Source organism: Mesoplodon bidens, assembly GCF_964165515.1.
Source record: "Mesoplodon bidens genome assembly, chromosome: 17".
NCBI classification, from domain to species: Eukaryota; Metazoa; Chordata; class Mammalia; order Artiodactyla; family Ziphiidae; genus Mesoplodon; species Mesoplodon bidens.
This window is the reverse complement of record NC_138174.1, coordinates 206,399-220,624: the sequence shown is the minus strand read 5'-3', so window position 1 is coordinate 220,624 and position 14,226 is coordinate 206,399.

Sequence of the window (14,226 nt, the reverse complement as noted above, 5' to 3'; positions counted from 1 at the left end):
GCTCTAGGCACACGGGCTTCAGTCTTTGTGGCTCGTGGGCTCTAGAGTGCAGGCTCAGTAGTTGTGGCACACAGGCCCAGCCGCTCTGCAGCATGTGGGATCCTCCCGGACCAGGGCTTGAACCCATGTCCCCTGCATTGGCAGGTGGACTCCCAACCGCTGTGCCACCAGGGAAGTCCCAGATTTTCTTTTTTCTTCTAGAATTTTTATAGTTTGGTAATTTAAACTTGTCTATGGACACTTTTGAGTGGATTTTGGTTTACATTGTAAAGTTTGTGTCTACATTCATTTCATTACATATGGTTTCTAATTAATTGTTCCTTAACCATGCTCTGAGAAGATACAGTGAGATACTTGGCTCCATTTCAGTTCAGATTTCCAAACTTAGTACATACAGCAGAACAGCATTCGGGATGAGGCCTCTGGGTTTGTGAGTGTGGCGCTCCTGGCACTTCTCTGATGTCCCACAGTGGGCAATGAACACACCTGTCTGACCCTGGGGGCACAGGTGCATCCGGCCCACAGACTTTGCTCTGACAAGCTGACGGGAGCTTTGTCTCCTGTCAGGGCTTAGGTTTCTGGACCACGGGGCAGTGTCTATATTGACTGGAGCTGGCTTTTCTCAGGACCCACTGGTGAGGAGATGTCACGAGAGGAAAAATGAGAAAGTGTGGAGAATCTTCCTGTGCAGCTGACTGCGGGGTAGGTGGGGTGCACCTTCAGGGGACTCAGGAGAGAAAGGGTTTAATGTGGAATACTGTGGGCTTTTAGTTAGTTTTATGTGCAGTGTAGATGGTGACAAGTGTCGTTCTTTGGAGTCTGGTGTCTAGTTTTCCTGGTTCTGTTTGTTGATGGCTTTGGGTAGAATAAACATTTTACTAATAGTCATTCTTCTGATCCATGAGCATGGAATATTGTTTTCTATTGTGTCTTCAATTTCTTTATCAATGCTTTATAGTTTCCTGATTATAGGTCTTTCATGTCCTTGGTTAAATTTATTCCTAAGTAGTTTGTTCTTTTTGATGGAGTTGTAAATGGGATTGTTTTCTTAATTTTTCTTTCTGATGGTTCGTTAAGTGTATAGAAACAAAACTGATTTGTGCGTATCGATTCCATATTTTGCAACTTTACTGAATTTATTTTTTTTTAACATTTTTTTTAATGTGAAAATTTTTAATGCTAAAATCTCACTGTTTCTACTGCATCCCAGGTAATCCGCAGGACCCAAGACTTGGTAGCTACTAATATACTCTTCTCATGGTGCCTTTTTTAAAAAAATTATTTATTTTATTTATTTTTGGCTGCATTGTGTCTTCGTTGCTGTACGCGGGCTTTCTCTAGTTGCGGCGAGCGGGGGCTACTCTTCGTTGCAGTACGCGGGCTTCTCATTGCAGTGGCTTCTCTTGTTGTGATGCATGGGCTCTAGAGCGCAGGCTCAGTAGTTGTGGCCCATGGGCTTAGTTGCTCTGTGGCATGTGGGATCTTCCCGGACCAGGGGTTGAACCCATGTTCCCTGCATTGGCAGGCGGATTCTTAACCACTGCACCACCAGGGAAGCCCCATCCACTGTGCCTCTTAATATTATGTGGACTCCTACAAAGGAAATAACAGTCACAATTTTGGTTGAACTTTGTCTGGGTAAGTCTTGGCCTCTATAACAAAGTTTGTTGACTGCCTTATCTGATTTTCTGGCATAGTACTGACATGGTTGTTTTGAAAAGTAATTTACTTTCCAGTAATTTAAAATGTACAGAAAAGTTTCATTAATGGCAAAAGTACTCACATTTGCCACTTCACACAAAATGCTCACAAAACCATGACTAGTTTTGGAGAAGTCATGGGATAGTGAGAGGGACACTCTCCTGAGGAATCAACACATAACCCCTAAGTGAGGAAATCATGATGTCTACATTATAATTTAATACTCAGACCCACTTCAAATTTCACCTGTTGTCCCAACTGTATGAAAATGTCTTTTTCCATCCCAATCCAGTTTTCTTTTTCTGGAACCATTACTGAGTTTTTCCCTCATTTGGACAACCTTGATGTATTTAAAGCAGACAAGATGCGTATGGGATCTGGGTGGCCTTTTCTCTATGGCTTTTTCCACTAAGGATGTTTTTTTTTTAACATCTTTATTGGAGTATAATTGCTTTACAATGGTGTGTTAGTTTCTGCTTTATAACAAAGTGAATCAGTTATACATATACATATGTTCCCATATCTCTTCCCTCTTGCGTCTCCCACCCTCCCTATCCCACCCCGCTAGGTGCTCACAAAGCACCGAGCTGATCTCCTGTGCTATGCGGCTGCTTCCCACTAGCTAGCTATTTTACGTTTGGTAGTGTATATATGTCCATGCCTCTCTCTCGCTTTGTCACAGCTTACCATATCCTCAAGTCCATTCTCTAGTAGGTCTGTGTCTTTATTCCTGTCTTACCCCTAGGTTCTTCATGACATTTTTTTTTCTTAAATTCCATATATATGTGTCAGCATACAGTATTTGTCTTTCTCTTTCGGACTTACTTCACTCTGTATGACAGACTCTAGCTCCATCCACCTCATTACAAATAGCTCAATTTCGTTTCTTTTTGTGGCTGAGCAATATTCCATTGTATATACGTGCCACATCTTCTTTATCCATTCATCCGATGATGGACACTTAGGTTGTTTCCATCTCCGGGCTATTGTAAATAGAGCTGCAATGAACATTTTGGTACATGACTCTTTTTGAATTATGGTTTTCTCAGGGTATATGCCCAGTAGTGGGATTGCTGGGTCATATGGTAGTTCTATTTGTAGTTTTTTAAGGAACCTCCATAGTGGCTGTACCAATTCACATTCCCACCAGGAGTGCCAGAGTGTTCCCTTTTCTCCACACCCTCTCCAACATTTATTGTTTCTAGATTTTTTGATGATGGCCATTCTGACTGGTGTGAGATGATATCTCATTGTAGTTTTTATTTGCATTTCTCTAATGATTAATGATGTTGAGCATTCTTTCATGTGTTTATTGGCAGTCTGTGTGTCTTCTTTGGAGAAATGTGTATTTAGGTCTTCTGCCCATTTTTGGATTGGGTTGTTTGTTTTTTTTTGTTATTGAGCTGCATACTAAGGATGTTTTTAATGTTCATTTATGTTGTGAGAAATATCAGCACTAAACTTTTGTTTCATTGTCATTAAAATACAAAACATGACATTTACCATTTAATTCATTTTACATATACAGTTTTGTGGTATTAACTACGTTCATATAGTTGCACAAAGAAGTTAACTAACATGTGTACCTCCTGTGTGCATGGGAGATACTCAGGAAATTGAGTAACACCCTGACATGGCCCAAGACATCACCTTAAAGACCACCTTCATCTAAAAGGAAAAAAATGGAAGGGTATAGTTCTTTCTGTCTACATTCATTTAATTGCATATGGTTTCCAATTGATTGTCGTATGACTAGTTTTGGAGAAGTCATGGGATAGTTGGCTTCATTTCAGTTTGAATTTCCAAATTTAGTGGATTCTGCAGGCTTGATACAAGGTTTACACACTTGATATTGGATCAGGACATCCCATGGTGTAATTGGTATTAATGGTTTGTTCAACAGTTAAAGTTCTGTGTGACATGAGTTCAAACTGGAATAATCCTGGTTAGTTTCTATCTGTTATACATTTGACCCAGGATGAAATGACAAGAAAAATAAGGCCTACTTTATAAAAGTGTCTTCACACTAATTGATGGTATAATCTCAACCTAGTTTTCTAAAAATTTATTTCATTGAAGTATAGTTGACTTACAATGCTGTGTTAATTTCTGCTGTACAGCAAAGTGATTCAGATATATATATATATATATATATACACACACACACGTACTGTTTATTACATATATACATATGGTTTATTACAGGGTACTGAATATAGTTTCCTGTGCTGTACAGTAAGACCTTGTTGTTTATCCATCCTATATATACTAGTTTGCATCTGCTAATCCCAAACTCCCAATCCGTCCCTCCCCCATCTTCCCCTTGACCACCACAAGTCTGTTTTCTATGTCTGTGAGTCTGTTTCTGTTTTGTAGATTCATTTGTGTCTCATTTTAGATTTCACATATAAGTGATATCCTATGTTCTTTGTCGTTCTCTGTCTGACTTCACTTAATATGATAATCTCTAGGTCCACCATGTAGATACAAATGACATTATTTCACTCTGTTTTATGGCTGAGCAATATCCCATTGTATATATTTATCACCTCTTCTTTATCCATTCATCTGTTGATGACATAGAGGTTGCTTTCATGTCTTGGCTATTGTAAATATGGCTACAGTGCATGTTTGCCTGACTGTGTTTTTCCGATTCTGATCTTTTTAGGTTATAGGCCCATTAGTGGATCAGTCGGATCATGATAGCTCAATTTTTACCTTTTAAACGGAGCTTCATTCTGTTCTCATTATTAGCTGTTACCACTTTATATCCAGCCAAGAGCATATAGTGGGTATGCATTTCTCCACAAATCCTTCAGCATTTCTTGCTTGTAGACATTTGCTGATGGCATTTTGAATGTTGGGTGGTGATACCTTTTGGTAGTTTGGATTTGCATGCGACCGATAATTCCTGATATTGAGCTTTTATCCATGTACTTTTATTTAAAAAAAAGAGTGAGTAAAACTTACGTCTTCAAATAATTTTCTTGAAAAATTTTTGCTGCTTTGAATTTTTTCTGGCCATTACATATGCCAGGACATTTTTTGAGGGCAGGTGTCATTTACAAGCCATGCAATAATTATGAATATTAAGTGACCATTAGCACTTGGTTTAAAGCTGCTGTGGTGGGAAAAGACCACAAGGCGGCAGCATTTCTCCATTCCCAAATCTGGTTGCTAGGTCAGAAGAGCCTTCCTAGAAGTCGTGTTCCTAGGTGGTAAATTAGAAATGAACGTGCCAGGAAAAACGTCCATAAGTTTATGTCTCATTACTTGTTGTCCGTTGTTCTAATATATTTTTTTCTTTTTCTTTTTTTTTTTTGCGGTACGTGGGCCTCTCACTGTTGTGATCTCTCCCATTGCGGAGCACAGGCTCCAGACGCGCAGGCTCAGCAGCCATGGCTCACGGGCCCAGCAGCTCCGCGGCATGTGGGATCTTCCCCGACTGGTGCACGAACCCGTGTCCCCTGCATTGGCAGGCGGACTCTCAACCACTGCGCCACCAGGGAAGCCCTAATTTAATTTTTTTAATCGGGGTAATGATTACAATATTGTTTGTTCTAGGTGTACACAATCTGGTTCATTTGCACATTATATATATCCATTCATGTACAGATCCTCTTCCCATGTACATTATTACAGAGTGTTCCGTAGACCTCCCTTGCTATATGGTCGGTCTTTTTCATAAATGTATTTAATATGTATTTGTATACGTATGGTAAACCTAATCTTAATTGATCCTTTCCTCCCACCTTTCCTTTTAGATAACCATAGTTTGTTTTCTAGGTCTGTGAGTGTCTTTCTCTGTGGAAATGTGTTCATTTGTGTCAGTTGTTGGATAACACCTATAAGTGATATCATAGGATATGTATCTTTTCCTTTCTGACATACCTCATGTTCTGTGATTATCTCTAGACTCATCTATGGTGCCTCAAAGAGCAGTGTTTCATTGTTTTCCATGGCTAATATTCCACTGTGTACATGAACCACTTCTTCTGTATCCATTCATCTGGTGATGGACATTTTAGTTGCTTCCATGTCTTGGCTATTGACAATATGGCTGCAGTGCAGCTGTTGCAGCCTGAATCTTCTTGATTCTGGTCTTCTCAGGTGAGAGGCCCAGCGTTGGGCCTGCTGGATCGAATGGTAGCTCAATATTTACATTTAAATGCAACTCATTTCTGTTCTCATTATTGGCTCTTACCACTTTGCGTCTCACCAGCAGCTAGAGAGGACACAGTTCTCAAAAACCAATTCAGCATTTAATGTTTGTAGACGTTTTGCTGATGGTCATTGCAGTGTCATGAGTTGAAACCTTTTGTAGATTAGATTTACATGAGTCTAATAATTCCTGATGTTGAGCTTTTGTTCATTTTCCTTTTTTTTTTAAAGAGTGAGTAAAACTTACCTCTTCATAGGATCTTCTTGAAAAATTTGCTGTGTGTTGAGTTTTTTTGCCATTCCCTAGCTCAGGACATTTTCTGAGGGCAGGTGTCCTTTACATCCCTGAGTCCTTGTGAATGTTAAGTGACCATTAGCTGTGGATTTAAAGCCGCTCTTGCTGGAAACGGCCACAAGGCGGCAGCATTTCTACATTTCCAACTCTGGGTTTTTGGGCAACAGAGCCTTCCTGGAAATCGTGTTAGTAGGCTAAAAATTAGAGTGGAATGTGCCAGCACAAACCCCCAAGAGCTTATATCTCCTTACTTCTTGTTTGTTTTTTAAATTTAATTTTTATTAGGTATCAGAGCAAATTTGATAAAAATGTTGTGTGTGTTCTAGGTGTACAGAATCTGGTTCATTATATCTGTATATTGATCAATTCATCTTTGGATCCTTTACCGTGTAGGTTATTACAGAGTGTTTAGTAGACCTCTCTTCGTATTCCATAGGTATTTTGTGATTATATATTTCATATGTATTAGTACATGTCTGTTAACCCCCATATCCTAATTCATACATTCCTTACACCTTTCCATTTGGTTAAACATAATTTGGTTTTTTGAATCCATGCATGTCCTTCTCTTGGAAATAATTCCATGGGTATCAATTTTTAGGTAACACCTATAAGTGATATCATAGGATATCTGTCTTTTGGTTTCTTTCTTCCTTCAAGTTGGGTGATTATCTTTAGATCCTTCTATGGTGTTTCCAACGGCACTGTTTCATTCTTTTCCATGGCTAATATTCCATCGTGTACATGGACCACTTCTTCTTGGTGCATTTTTCTGTTGATGGTCATTTTGTTTTTTTCCAAGTCTTAGTTATGGTACATGTGGCTGAAGTGCAGGATTGCCAGCCTGTGTCTTTTTGATTCTGGTCTACTCAGGTGATAGGCCCATCAGTGGGCCTACCAGATCACATGGTAGCTCAATTTTTACCTTTAAACGCACCTTCATTCTGTTCTCACTACTGGCTGTTACCAGGTTACATCCCACCAGCAACTAGTGGGTATGCAGTCCTCTAAAACCCCTTCAGCATTTATTCTTTGTAGACTATTTTCTGATGATCATTCTGACGACTGTGAGGTGAACGTTTTTGTACATTGTATTCACATGTCTTTATTAATTCCTGATATTGAGCATTTTTCCACGCCCTTTTTTTAAACAACAAAAAAAAGAAGAGACAAAATATGCGTAAAATATGCCTCATGAAAATGTCTTCTGAAATGTTTACATCTCTTGAATTTTTTGGTCGATTTACGACCCCAGAAATTTTTTTGAGGGCAGGTGTCATTTACAGGCTGGCAGTTATTTTGAATATTAAGTGACCATTAGCGCTGTGTTTAAAGCTGCTGTTGTGTGAAAAGACCACAAGGCGGCAGCATTTCTCCTTTACCAAAACTGGTTACTAGGGCAACAGAGCCTTGGTGGAACTCGTGTTCTAGGTTGTAAATTAGAATTGAATGTGACAGGAAAAAGACCCTTAATATTTATTTTTTATGACAGCAAATTTGATTACAGTGTTTTGTTTGTTCTAGGTGTGCAAGATGTGGTTCTTTTCCACATATACATATATCTATTCTTCTTCGGATCCTTTTCCCATGTAGGTTATGACACTATGTTGAGTAGTCTTCTCTTGGTGTTCTGTAGGTCTTTGGTGATTACATATTTCACATTTTTTTTTGTATATCTCTGTTAACCCCAATATCCTAATGTATCCAATACTCACACCTTTCCATTTGATGAACAGTAAGTTTGTTTAATGAATCTGTGATTGCCTTTCTCTGTGGAAATATCTTCATTGGTATCAATTTTTAGGTAACACCTATAAGTGATATCATACAATATGTGTCTTTTGCTCTCTGACTTACTACCAGATGCGTGATTACTTCTAGACTCACCTATGGTGCTGCAAATGGCATTGTGTCCTTTTTTTTCCTTGGTTAATATTCCATCTGTACATGTACCAGTTCTTCTTTGTCCACTCATCTGTTGATGGACTTTTTGGTTGCTTCCATGTCTTGGCTATTGTAATACGGCTGCAATGCAGATTTGCCTGCCTGTGTCTTGCCAACTCTGTCTTCTTAGGTTATAGGTCCAGGAGTGGGCCTGCTGGATCATATGGTAGCTGAATGTTTACATTTTAAAGGCACCTCCATTTTGTTCTCATTAGTGTCTCTTACCAGATTACGTCTCACTTAAAGTTGAGGGTATGCATTTCTCCACAAGCGCTTCAGCATTTATTGTTTGTAGTTTTTTGCTGATGGTTATTCTGACTGGTGTGAGCTGATGCCTCTTTGTGGTTGGATTTGCATGCGTCTAATAAGTCTTTGAAATTGAGCTTTAAGACATGTCCTTTTTTTTAAAACTGAGTACATCTTACCTCTTTAAATTGTTTTCTTGAAGTATGTGCCACATTTTGAAATATTTTGGCCATTACCTCCCTCAAGACATTTTGAGGGCAGGTTTCATTTACTGCCTTCCTGTACTTGTGCATATGAAGTGACCCTTAGCACAGGTTTTAAAGCTGCTGTTGCAGGCAACGGCCAGATGGCGGCAGCATTTCTGCGTTCCCCACTCTGGTAACTAGGGAAACACACCTTCCTGCCAGTGGTGTTCCTCGGTTGTAAGTTACAGTGGAATGTGCCCGGATAAACCGCCAAAAGCTGATGTCTCCTTACTAAATGTTTGTTTTTTAAATTGAATTTATATTTTTATTGAAGTATTATTCCATTGAGTACATGGACCACTTCTTCTTTGTGAATTCATCTGTTTATTGACATTTTCGTTGCTTCCAAGTGTTGGCTATGGTAAATATTGCTGGAGTGCAGGATTGCCAGCCTGTGTCCTTTTGATTCTCATCCTCTCAGGTGATAGGCCCAGCAGTGGGTATGCTTGATTAAATGGTAGCTCAATGTTTTCCTTCTCAAGGCACCTCCATTGTGTTTTCATTAGTGGCTCTTACCACGTCCCACTTGGAACCGATGGTATGCATTTCTCCACAACCCCTTCAGCATTTATTCTTTGCAGAAGTTTTGCTGATGGCCATTCTGACTGGTGTGAGCCGATAGGTTTTTGTAATTTAGATTTACATGTCTTTAATAATTCCTAATGTTCAGCATTTTCCCATGCCTTTTTCTTTTTTGTTAAAAATAATTGTGAGTAAAATATACCTCTTGAAATTGTCTTCTTGAAAGGTTGCCCTCTTTTGAATTTTTGGGTCAATTTTCGACCCCAGGACTTTTTTAGAGGGTGGGTGTCTTTTACAGGCCTGCAATGATTGTGAATATTTAGTGACCATTACCACTGTGTTTTAAAGCTGCTGTTGTGGGAAATGGCCACAAGGCGGCAGTATTTCTCCATTCCCGAATCTGATTACTAGGGCAACAGAGCCTTTCTGGAAGTCGTGTTCGTAGGTTGTATATTAGAATGGAATGTGCCAGGAAAAACCTCTATAAGTTTATGACTCGTGAGTTCTTGTGCGCTGTTGTAATTTTTTAGAATGGGGTAATGATTACAATATTGTTTGTTCTAGGTGTACACAATCTGGTTCATTTGCACATTATATATCTATCTATTCATGTACAGATCCTCTTCCCATGTAAATTATTACAGAGTGTTTAGTAGACCACCCTTGCTAAATGGTCGGTCTTTGTGATATATGTATTTAATATGTATTTGTATAATATGGTAAACGTAATCTTTATTTACCCATCCCCTCCACCTTTCCTTTTAGATAACCATAGTATGTTTTCTAAGTCTGTGAGTGTCCTTCTGTTTGGAAATATGTTCACTGCAGCAGTATTACACTAGCTAAGACATGGAAGCAACCAAAATGTCCATCAACAGAGGAATGCACAAAGAAGAAGTGGTCCATGTTCACAATGGAATATTACTCCAATAAAAAATATAAATTCAATTTAAAAAACAAACATAAGTAAGGGGACATCAGCTTTTGGGGGTTTATCCGGGCACATTCCACTCTAATTTATAACCGAGGAGCACCACTGGCAGGAAGGTGTGTTTCCCCTAGTTACCAGAGTGGGGAACGCAGAAATGCTGCCGCCCTCTGGCCGTTGCCTGCAACAGCAGCTTTAAAACTTGTGCTAATGGTCACTTCATATGTATAAGTACTGGAGGGCTGTAAATGAAACCTGCCCTCAAAATGTCTTGAGGGAGGTAATGGCCAAAATGTTTCAAAATGTGGCACATACTTCAGGAAAACAATTTGAAGAGGTAAGCTGTACTCACAGTTTGAGGAAGAAAAGGACATGCCTGAAAGCTCAATTTCAAGGGATTAAGAGATGCATGCAAATCCAACCACAAAGAGGTATCAGCTCAAACCAGTCAGAATAAACATCAGAATAAACTAGTCAGAATAAACTTAGTGTAGCTGAAGCCAAGCATTCACCTATTAAGTTTTGTATTATTTCAATAAAATGTGTTTATCTTTATTTCTATTGTAACTAGAGATGCATACACACATATACATAATTATACTTAAGTTATATGGGTAGAGAGATTATCTAGTCTCTGCATCTGATTTCAGAAAGTGAGGGGAGCGTTACAAAGTACTTGATATAAAAGGGGTGAGGGTCTGATGGGCTGACAGAACACCCAGGACATGGCATTTCATTCCCACTAAGGTGCTAGACTCCAAAAGACAGACGATCAAAAGGGAAGAAATTGGAACATTCAAACACCGCTAGTGGGAATGTGAAATGGTGCCACCATTTTGGAAGACAGTCTGGCAGTTCCTCAAAATGTCAAACATGGAGTCACTACAAGACCCAGCAATCCCACTTCTACGTATAAACCCAAGAGAAAGGAAAACACACGTCCACACAAACACTTGTACATGCATGTTCATAGCAGCATGACTCACAACAGCCAAAATGTGGAAACCACCCAAATGACCATCAACTGGTAAATAGAGAACAGATACATACAATGTGGTCCATCCACACAATAGACTATTACTCAGCCATGAAAAAGAGTGAAGCACTGACACTCGTTACAATGTTGACAAACCTCGAGAACACAATGCTCAGCGAGAGAAGCCAGACACAGAAGGATACTGTCTTAGTCTGCTTGGGCTGCCATAAGAAACTACCAGGCTGGGGGCTTCAACAACAGAAATGTGTTTCCTACAGTTCTGGAGGACAGAAGTCAGAGATCAGGGTGCCACTACGGTCAGGTTCTGGTGAGGCTCTCTTCTTCGTTGTACGTGGCATCTTCTCCCTGTGTCCTCACACGGAGAAGATGTGAGGGAGCTCTGTGATGTCTTTTTTATAAGGACACTAATCCCATGATAGGGGCTCCACCTTCATGACCTAATCACTTCCCAAAGGCACCACCTCCTAATACCATCACCTTGGGGGTAAGGATTTCAACATGTGAATTTTGGAGGGACACAACATTCAGCCAAGAACAGCCACAAACTGTATGATTCCATTTATATGAAATGTCCATTAGAGGCAAAGCCACAGAGACAGGAAGTGGGTTAGTGTTGCCAAGGGCTGGGGGGGAGGGGTCTCCTTTTTGGGGGATGAGAATGTTTTACAACCAGAGGGAGGTGGTGCTGGCTCCACACTGTGAATGTGATCAATACCACTGAGTTGTTCAAGTTAATGGTAAATGGTGAATTTTATTTTGCATAATTTTAATCACAATTAAAAAAACCAAAATTCATCACATCAACAACTTGACACTTCAGGGAATTTCCATTTCTGCCAGGAGACCCTGTCTGCTTGCCCAGGTGATTCCTGGGACCCCGGGTGACCTCGTGGGGGCCGTGGAGTGTAAATGCGGGCATGAACAACCCCACACAGGGACGGTCCAGAGGCAGACCCAGGGCTCATCCCCAGCAGCACAGGACAGAATCCGTTTGGATTTGTCATCGCACTGTGAACAGTCCCATGGGGCCGGTGGCCGGGCACTGCCTGACTGCAGCCGTGGACACCGGGACCGTGGCCCGATCTCCCTCGCCCCAAGGGTGGGACCTGCCAGGTGAAGCCAACTGCGCTGCAGTCAGTCCTCGGGAGCTGCAGGAGCACGGGCCCAGCCACAGAGTAAGGCCGGAGCACTTCCAGCTACCTGAACACCCGCATGTTAGAGGCAGGATTTTCCCGTAACGCACGGGGAACCTGAAGGTGTGTTTTCTCAGGTAAACTGATAACACTGCCCCCTCCATGTGTGGACGCCGCCCTTACGGTGGCAGAGTTGAACCCTCGCCCCTCCCCCACCAGCATTGACCTCCAAGGCCTCCTGGGGTCCTCCCCAAACCCGGAGGATGTGTCCTGCCTGAGGCTCCTGACACAATATACTCCCACTCAGGACGGCCCGCAGAGGTCGGGCCCCATGCAGCAGGACGTGACCCTGGACACAGGCGTGTCCACCCTGAACAGAGGGGTCCCTACGAACAAGTGTCAGGTCACTTCTTAGGGCCACGTCCCTGTCCCATTCGAGGTGCAAGGCCCACCCCACTGCCTGGCCCGCGTCCATTTCTCTGGGGCACCTGTGGGACTCAAGCCCACACCTTCCCCAGGCCTGCCTCCCCGCCATGTAAGGCTGTTAGCATAATTGATGCCATCCTGGGCTTGTCCTTCCGCTGACCTTACCCAGGACTGTACTGTATGGTCGATCATTTCTCTGTCCTCAAGGCTTTTCTAGTTAATAGAGGCTGTTTAGTAATTATCAGGACCAGGTGGCCTCTATGCTTTGTTAGTCCCCAAACAAGGAAGACCTTCACTGACGTGTTCCCAGCGCCCACGAGGCCAGTTACCCATTCATGAACCTTGACTTAGGAATGTATGTCCTGTTTCCAAGCACACCCCGCCCACAAGTTAACCATAAGTTGTCCCGGTGACCCCTTGGCCATGCAGAGCACGGCGGCACACGCTTCCGATCGCTGTCCACCTCGTCCCAGTCCCACCCTGTGAGTAAACTACCCAATAATAAACGGATCCATTAATTACCTGGAGCTGCCTGCCTCGCTTTTCGGTCTCATGATGCCCTGTCAGTTCGGTGGGCACTTCTCGTTCCCTCCATCCGCTAACATCTCACTTACTACTGTGGGTTCAGTAGTGTCCCCCCCGCCCCCAATTTATATCCATTCTGTCCCCAGAATCAGGCCTTATTTCTGAAACAGGGTCTCTGCAGACGTGGTTAAGATGAGGTCATGCTGGATTAGGGAGAGCCCTAAATCCAGCAGCTGGTGTCCTTATAAGAAGAGGGAAATCTGGACACAGACACAGAGGAGAAGCCACGTGATGATGGAGGCAGAGATGGGGGTGATGCAGCCCCAAGTACAGAGGCGCCAAGGATTTCTGGAGACCAGAGAAGCTGGGAGAGGCCAGGGCAGATTCCCTGAAGTTCCAGAAGGAACCAACCGCACCTTCATTGTGTATTTCCAGCGTCCAGAGCTGCGAGAGAGAAATCTCTGCTGTTGTGACCCCCCCCGGCTTCCGGCATGTTGTCACGGTCGCCCCAGGACCCTCACACCTGCCAGATGATGAGACACGAGGCATCAGAGGAAAGAGCCCCTCGGTATCTGGACGAGCATCTCTACACACACGTCTGGCTGCTGAAGATGGAGGACATGCAGCTGCCTCCCCACCCGAGCTGGGCGTCCGGCTGCCTTGCTGTCCCGCTCGCTCCTGTCCTATGTCCAGTGGATGACCCGCCTCTGTTGATGGGGCCTCCCCATGCACATCCCACCCACAGGCCGTGCTCTGGCCCTGGCTGCTCAGCAGCCTCAGCTTGGCTGCAGTGACGGGTCAGGGGACCCGCTGGCCCCGCCCAGCCCAGGGGCGGTGCCTGAAGCAGGAGGCCCTGGGCAGCCACCCTCCATCCCGGACCAGGTGAGGCCTGGAGCATGCACCTCGAGCTCCTCAGGGCCCTGATGCAGCCCCATGTGCCACCAGCCCACACACTCCCCAGCAGGCTGGAGGCTCCATGTCCCCAGGCACAAGGCACTTCTCGAAGGAGGCCCTGGGGTGTGTCTTCAAACCGCTCCACGTTTGGCCCAACCTGGCTGGGAGCCCGCGGCCGGCCGCCTTCGTAGGAGCAGACAGAGGGCATC